Source organism: Cervus elaphus, chromosome 27, assembly GCF_910594005.1.
Source record: "Cervus elaphus chromosome 27, mCerEla1.1, whole genome shotgun sequence".
Taxonomy (NCBI): Eukaryota; Metazoa; Chordata; class Mammalia; order Artiodactyla; family Cervidae; genus Cervus; species Cervus elaphus.
The window spans coordinates 35,391,235-35,400,190 of NC_057841.1; the positions used below are offsets into that span (position 1 = coordinate 35,391,235).

Sequence of the window (8,956 nt, forward strand, 5' to 3'; positions counted from 1 at the left end):
TCCCACATGGTACACGAATCTTCGCGGCTCTGCTTACATCATCTGGGACATTATTTAATCTTCCCTATATCTCTGCTCATCTTCTCACTAGATTATAAGTGCCTTAAAGACAGGATATAAATTGCCTTTTTCTCTTTCTCTCCTAGAGCCATTGGTACACCTCAATAAATATGCTTTATCTTGCAGTCATTATTACTGAATGAAGCACTTCAGTAGGAGATGATACGCACCACAGAACCTGATGGATACGAACAACACCCACCTTATCTTTTCCTTCCACTCTAGGATTGCTTTGCTCAACATAGTCAGTCACTCACATTTGATGACCTTTGCTACCAGGAGCCTAGTGTTCTGGAGCTAGCCTCATCCTGCCTGGCCCTGGCCCTGAACAGGACAGTCAAAAAGGCAGTAAAACAAGAGACCCAGTGTTAAGTTCATGGAACCCAAAGCTGGATTCCACTATGAAACTCTGGGCAAGTTATTTCACCTCTATGAGCTTCCATTTCCTCCTGTGTAGACTGGATAATAATAATAGGACTCATCTCATAAGATTTTTATGCAGATTAAATGACTTAATAACTATAAACATTGTAAACACAGGAAAGATTGAGGACAGGAGGAGAAGGCTGCAACAGAGGATGAGATGGTTGGATGGCATCACCGACTCGATGGACATGAGTCTGAGCAAACTCCTGGGAGACAGTCTGAGCAAACACCAGGGAAGCCTGGTGCGCTGCTGTCCATGGGGTCGCAAAGAGCCAGACACAACTTAGAGACTGAATAACAACAAATACTATTATTTCTTTTAAAAACCAGGATCCAGCTTTGCACAGTGGCAGTATCGTAGCTAATGAGGTTTATCCGAGGCACAATTATTGCTAATTAAAAACCAGGATCCAACTACGACTTTCTTTGACTGTTTCCTCCTTATTTATTTTTCCAGAAAACTCTTTGGTGGCTCTTATCCACTTTTATGGTTCTGATATATTTTATGGCTTTCCCTGGATGGTTGAGTACTGCAGAGGATACCAAATGTACCCAGAGACGGACCCAAGCCTCAGGTGGCCTGACAAGACAAGCTCCTTGGCCTCAATCAGTGGCCAGCCCCATATGAAAGGTTTTGCCTCTTTGGCATAATAAAAATATTTCTAACAATAAGTGCAAGATTTCTACAAGAAGATAACTGTAAAAACATGAAAGCTAAGTGAGATGAAGCATTTTAATGGATGTGAATGTCTTCAAAGAATGGAAGATACTTTCCACTGTTTTTTTGTTTTTTGTTTTAGAAATTCCATCTTTCACCATTATTTGTTTCTTAGGGTGCTTGTTAACATTAACTTTAACACATGAGTCTCCACATTTCACCAAGTGTGTCTTTTCAGTTTCCCCTCATCATGGTGTGGGGTGGACAGGCTACTCCTAAGAGAATCTTGTCCCTTGAACATCTTAAGGGCTAAGATTTATGCACTGAATAACCTGTCTTTCCTGGGGCTGAAGTCTATAAATTGAATTATTCTCCCCCTGGGGCCTGGGAGCTGCCCTACATGCTTTGTATCTAATCAGGGAAGGGGAAAGGCTGCCAAGGGCTTCGATCCAGAGGAACCCTGTCACTTGAAGCCACTTTCACTCAACTTTCAAAGTAACTGTCAGTATAAGATGAGAGAAATAACACAAGAAAATAGCTGTGCTCTCAAAAACCATAGTATTCATCCAAGAGTCTTAAGAATCATTTGCTACCATATTGATCATCCAGTTACACATTCAACAGGGAAAGAAACTTATATTTGGGAGATTGGGAAAGGAGGGGAGAGGGAGAAAGAAAGAGAGAGAGAGAAAGGAAGGACTGGATGAATTACAGGGGAAATAAGAGAGAAAAAGGCCTCAGAAGCCTCATACACCCGTGACAAGTCACGCAGCCGCTATCGTGTAAAAGATTTTGATGGCTTTATTCTCGAGCCACGCAGCAGACTAGAGCTGTGAGTCTGGGCTCACAGCAGCTGTGCTCTGCCCCTGCCTGCTGCGACCAAGAAGATCCATCTCGAAGGTGCCCAGGAGGCCACGTCTTCATGAGCTTCCCAGGCAATTGATAAGTCGTTGGTTGGGAAGTAGAGACATTCGCAGGTTCAGACCTGAAGCTTGGTCCTTAAAATGAACTGGAAGCATCTGGCTGTTTTGCTGTCGGTAGGTAATGATGCAGCCGCGTCACACACCCAGATGTGATTCTACATTTCTGCAGCTGTTCTGGTGGGAGTTTCAACACCCAAAACATCTGCTGCGGGGACTCTGTGGTACAATTCTCGCTCCATCTCTCTGGGTTCTTCTTCGTTTCCCAGAAAATGTACTTTTTTTCCATTCGGCATTTTTCTATTTTCCAAAGACATTATTCCCAGCAAGGGGATACCCTCCAAATTCTGTGTAAGACGGAAAAGAAATCCATAGGATCTTCAAAATTCATTGCCAAGCTGAGGGGGTGTGACAGTAATTCACTTTATGAGGCTTGATGAGAGAACATTACAGCCAGGCAAGGAATTCATACTTTATGGCACATGTAGAAGAAAACAAAAAAAATGTAATGAAATCACTTCTGCGTGTTAAACACCATGGGCAGGGGAACACCTTCCAAGTCCAAAACGTTTATCTCTGAGATATTTGCTAGCATCATCAAACTGTACTTATAAAGCACTCTTGGTACTGTCTATTTAGTGGATAAAAGACCCTGATACAGCATGATTCCTCAAATATTTTAGGTGATGAATACAAACTCACGTAATAGTTTTGAAGAGCAACAGGAAATATCGAGTCATAAAATATTCATGCACTTTGACCCAGTAACTTCTGGGAGTTTATCCTAAAGACATTATTTTATATATGGAAAAATCTCATGTATAAAGACATTTACTGTGGCATTTATTACAGTGGAAAATGGATTCGATCTATTGTCCTGAAATACAGAAATAGTTAAATAAATATGGTGTCTTGACTTCCGCAGGATACACGGAAAATCAATGTGAAGGGCTCAAATGCTCCAGCTGCTCAGGCAGCAATTAAGAAGATAGTTACTGGGGCTCACAGTAATAGGTGGAATGCTTTGACATACATTCAGAGCAAGAACAAAACACAAAGTTGTTTGTACATTATCCTGAGAATCATATCAAAACCTGACATTTCAAACTGACCTAAAGTATTTGCTCAAAAATAATAATAGCTAGTGTGCTTGAGTGGGAGAATTATGAGCAACTTTCTTCTTTTCTCCAGTTTCCTAATTATTTATGAAAGGGTTACATGACTTGAGTCAGTAAAAAGACCAAGAAAATTCATCTTTAGGGTATAAAACGAAGACATGAACTCTGCCAAGGCAAGCGAGCTGAAGAAAAACACTACCAATGGAGCCTGAGGCATCTCATAAAAAGAAATGTGGAGCTAGCACACTTCAGATGGAGACCCATTTCTCTGTCACAACCTCGGCTTTCTGCCTATTTTCTCCAGAGTTTTAAGGAATCCAAAGTGAAGTTAATCCAAGATTCTGACTTCACCTGCCTGAGCAGGAAACACAGTGAGAAAATGAAGGGGCCAACCCAGTATCGTACAATGTTCCTAAATAAGCACATATGGGGAGAATTATTTTTCTTAATTTCAGTCACTGAAAAAACTTGGAACAAGGCTCCTCTTTTTGGTTCCACCAGATAACTTTTCCAAAGGCATGAAATTTGGGGAGAACGATTGTAGCACTTCTGCGTCTCCACCCAAATGTCTTTACCAACCTCGTCACAAGCCTGAAGGATTAAACAGATCCATCTAATAATACTTTGAGTCTACTTTTTTTTTTAAACACTCCTCTCAGAGTTAAATAGTACACTGACTTTTTTTTAATATTCCCAAAATAAACTGCTATTTCTTAGCCTTTTTGGAGGACAGCCTTAATTTAGGAGTAAAAAGGGATGCTTGAGTGATAATAAACTGATTAGTCTCTGGATTTCTCAAAGAAATGCTGACCCAGCACCATGGCCCTCGAGTACACCATTAGAATTCTTTGATTTCCTGTCAAGGCAGACAGTTCAAAAACTGAAAGTAAATAGGAGACATAGAAAATCAATGCGAGGTGCTGATTTGTCCCAGCTGCAGAGGTCTGTTAATTACATCAACGTGCCAAGTGCCCATGTCTGGAGGCTGTCGTCTGCCATTCTGTTGGGGGCAGCTCTTCTCCCCGGGCCAGTTGGTTAACTGTAAAAGGACAAGCTACTCCAGGAATGCCTGCCTGTGCAGACCAACTCTGAAGCAAATTTCGGATGATCGGATGATCACCGTGTCTTCCATCACCATAGAGATAAGAGGTGCTGGGAGCTGGAGAGGGACCACTAGGGTGGCAGGAAGCGGGGGAGTCAGTGTGCACAGTGTGAACCTGAGGAAAATGAAAGCCTGTTCTCCTTGGGCAGCCAGGCCGTGGTGGGCTAAATGGGAGAGGGCTGAGAAAGGATGAGAAGCCGCAGGGAGCCGCGGAGGGAAACAATGCATGCGAGAGGACAGGGCTCGCGAGAGGACAGGGCTCAAATCCGCATAAAGTGCAGGGCGGCTGGGAGCCACGACGGATTTCCAGGACAGCGTCCTCTGAGCATCATCGCCCTTGCTAAGAAATGAAAGGAGGCTCCAGCGCCAGCACAAACTTCGTGGCTTGTTTCCTTAAAGGCCTTTCCACGCGTCCTTGAAATTTACATCCTTCCAGAGCCCTCTCTGGTTTCTGTTCCTCCTCTCTAACCCATAGCCTTCCCTTCTGTTTTTCTCACATTCTTCCAAAAGTTTCCAGGGTCCCCCTTTTTTTCCATCTTTATGCGTACTAAAACAAGCTTCTTCATCCAGGCATCTCTAAATCATCACAACTCACCCACTTTCCTTCTCTTCTTTTTTTTTCTTTACAGCACCTCCTTCCCTCATTTACTTCTTGCAATTTACTTCTTTCCCTGAGGCTTCCCTGGTGGCTCAGTGGTAAAGAATTCACCTGCAATGCAGAAGTCCGGGTTCAATCCCTGGGTCAGGAAGATCTCCTGGAGAAGGGAATGGCAACTCACTCCAGTATTCTTGCCTGGGAAATCCCATGGACAGAGGAGTCTGGTGGGCTACAGTTCACGGGGTTGCAAAGGGTTGGACATGGTTTAGAAACTCAACAACAATTTTTTTTCCCTAATTATAGTTTCTTACACAGCTATCTGGATGGAAGAAAAATCCAATGCCTGTCAAAGATGCTTTGAGACATTTCCCAATGTCCAGTCCCTCCTGTTCACTTCCCCCTCAAAGACTGGGTCTGTCTTAAGCAAAGTCTTGACTCAGGGTATGACTTTCAAATCCCCTGTTCCTTAGAGAGGCTCCAAAGATTCTATACATATCTATGGTAATCCTATTATTTAAATATGAATTTCAAATGTGTGATATGTATCTCATATTCTCTGCCTCCACCCCCCCCAAAATGTACACATTTTAAAAATAAATCAAATGCACATTACACTTAAATGTACATGCATATAATATGTATGCATTACATAAATGTAATACATGTAAATATGTACGTTACATTTTCATGTAAATTTGATGTAAATTGTACATTTTAAAACTTAGAAGTTTTAATGTTATTTAATGTTGTGAATTTGTGCCAACCAAGTAAAGTGTTTTGTACAGATTTGGAAATAAAGATCCTCCTAGAATTTCAAGGAACTGTGTCATTGAGTAGGAACACTTTAGAGCTGCACTGGTATTTTTATAAATTAGGCCTGTGCATGACTATTCATTTAAATTGTACAAAAGTACACAATTAAAGCACACGGGTGAAGAGCCCAATTAAATCCAAGTGAGGGTCACTGTGTCTGCTTGGGGATTTGTGCTGGTGCATAGTAAACCATCATAGGGCTTGTTTTAATGTCCTTATTGCTTTTTTGAGTGACTTTTCCATTAGAGGATTTGAGCACTTACTAAGTAGCATCAGTGATCCAACTTTAAAATAAAAATTTTCTGCTACTCTTCATGCAAGGATCCAGATCAATTTGATTAAGGACATCTCCCAAAATTGCAGAGCCAGCTGTCAAGAAACTCATAATTTGCAACTATTTATCTCAGCAAATCTATTGATCCAGAAGCTGATCTAAGGCTGGAACTGTTATGTGTAACTTCCAATGGCTAATTTTGACTTCAAATACCTTCATTTTTATAATTTACTGATTTTGTAAAGATAATTGTTATAAATTTGTAACAAAGCAAATGTTTATTAATAAATTATCATTTAATCAACTTTTTCTATTGGGGTTTCCATTTAGATTTCATTTGAAAAGAAATACTTTGCTAGAAAATAAAATGTTGAGAACCACTGGCTTCCCCCACCACCTGCTCATCCCCTTCTCTTACCCTCACTGACAGTCCTTGCTTTTCCAGGCTGTTTTATGCTGCTCTGTTTCCTCCTTTCGAACTAGATACCATCACTCTGATCAACCTGCTCTAACCTGAAAAATTGTTGTTCAGTCAATAAATTGTGTCCAACTCTTTTTGACTCCATGGACTGCAGCATGTCAGACTTCCCTGTCCTTCACTATCTCCCAGAGTTTGCTCAGATTCATGTCCATTGAGTCAATGATGCTATCTAACCGTCTCGTCTTCTGTCACCGCTTTCTCCTTTTGCCTTCAATATTTCCCAGCATCAGGGTCTTTTCCAATGAGTTGGCTCTTTGCATCAGGTGGCTAAAGTATTGGAGCTTCAGCTTCAGTGTTAGTCTGTCCAATGAATATTCAGGGTTGATCTCCTTTAGGATGGACTGGTCTGATCTCCTTGCTATCCAAGGGACTTTCAAGAGTCTTTTCCAGCACCACAATTCGAAAGCATCAAAACCTGAAAACTGGGTTCACACTAAGGTGGTCATATGTAAAAATGATTTAAGGTGTGTGTGTTGGGGGTGGGGTTGCATCTTACCCTCAACTTGTCAAGTCTTAGTGAACCAACAGAAAGGATCAAATCATTCACAGTGACATTTTTGGCACTTTGACATCCAGAAGAACCTATCTGAGGCAACATTTAGTTAATCTTGTTTCTTTTGATTGGGTTTGTTAAACTCCTGTCTGAGGACCACTAGCATAGAACCACTTGTGAAGTGCTTGTTAGAAAGGCAGATTCCTGGAACCTACTCCAAACTCTCTGGAGGCTGGGACCTGGAGCTGCGTTTAGAGCAGGAGCCTCAAATAACTCTGCACTTGGAAATTCAAGGGTGACCTCCATCAGTCTTCTGCACTTGAGTGTAGAAGGCAAGGACTGATTGGAGATGCCACCTGCCCTCCCTTCACATTCATTGAAAGACACAGACTGAGAGGCATCCCAGGAAGGTGTCTTAGGTACACAAGCAAGACAACAGTGCCGAGAAAGGACGAACAGGTTATCCAGTGAGCAGTTTTCCAGAAGGAAAAGAAAACCATTCTGATTCCTTTTCTCCAGCTCCAAACTCACGGGTCAGCAGCAGAAGCAAGCTGAAGACGGGTAGCACAAGTGGTGGCAGGTGCTAAAGAACCCGCCTGCCAACGCGGGAGATGTTGGAGACGCGGTTCATCCCCGGGTCAGGAAGATGCCCCGGAGGAGGGCACGGCAACCCACTCCAGTACTCTTGCCTGGAGAATCCCATGGACAGAGGAGCCTGGCGGGCTGCAGTCCCTGGGGTCACACAGAGAAGGACACAGCAGAAGTGACTTAGCACGTCTGACCAACAGAGGAAGCTCAGCTCCTGGCACAGCCTGGAGGAAACAGTCGCACGAGAGGGGAGGCTGTGCGGGCAGTAAATGCAGACCAGGTGACAGGCCACGGGGACAGCATAGCGGCATTGAGCCCTGCTCCCCCTGCCTGTGCAGAGAGAGTTTTCCTGGGATATGCTTCCTTCTCGGCCCTTTGCCCAGGCAGGCCTAGAATTCCTGAAGTCCCCAGGCTGGAAGCACTGGAGCAGAGCAAGCCCATTGCCGGGTCTGGCACCTCCTCTGGCTGTCATTCGTACGTCTGTTCTGCCTTCATAAAAATCCACCGTGCACTCCAAAAGAGGAACTAGGACACTTCGTTTTTATTCCACATGCATCTCATTTGTCTTCAGTAGGTTCTTCCATAATCTCATCATTATTGCTATGGCCCTCCGAGGACAGCTGACTTGCATTAATCAGTCCAGCCCCTCATCGCTCACCAGATTCTTTACACTTTTACCGTGCCCTGGGGCCTGCTAACTTACTTGAAAAATTAATAAACCTCCCCCCTCTTATCTTACCTTATTAATGTCTGTCTTTGTAACCCATTATTCCCGCATATCATCAGAGATCACTGGAGGGTTCAGTGGTCACTGGCTAGCTCCCCTCCTTCTATCCTAAAACTGGAAACTCCCCCCAACTCCCCAGTGGCCAGAAGGAAAATGGCCTTCATGGACCAGCAGGATGTTTGTTTAGCAGCTTGATGGCACAGTGGACGGAAGGCAGGAGAATTCTTGGGCTTCTGCTCAAGGCCATTAAGGCCCATTAAGTTGTTCCCTCCTCCCCCACCACCTCTCCCCCTCTTTTGTGCACCCTAGTAAATCTGACTCATTAGCTTTAGATGTTTTGAAATACTGGTACATTAATCACTTGTGTTTGCACACTGTTTATGTGGGTTGTTGGTCATGGTCTGTAGTTATACTGGCTGTCTCCCTTGCTTACTTAAAGGTACAATCCAATTGAAAATAAAGATTTTTGCAGGTTTGCTCATTACACACAGTGTCGGCAGCTGGTGAGTGTCTTTTGCAATTCATCAGAGGCCTCCCAGACCACCTGCTCTCCGCATCCTGCAAACAGCTGGCTCCGGGTAAGTACCATAAGCTATTACCTTATACAGCAAATAAATAAATAAATGGATGGATGGGTAGACAAATAAATAAATACATTGACTTGTCAGCCTTGGAGCTTTGCTTCTTGATGAGAAAAG

The 8,956-nt window shown here is 43.2% G+C and overlaps 1 pseudogene; it reads left to right on the forward strand.

Annotated features, from left to right (window-relative positions):
- Nucleotides 1–821: 821 nt before the first annotated feature.
- LOC122685116 lies at nt 822–947 on the forward strand (annotated as a pseudogene).
- The last annotated feature ends 8,009 nt before the right edge of the window (nt 948–8,956 follow it).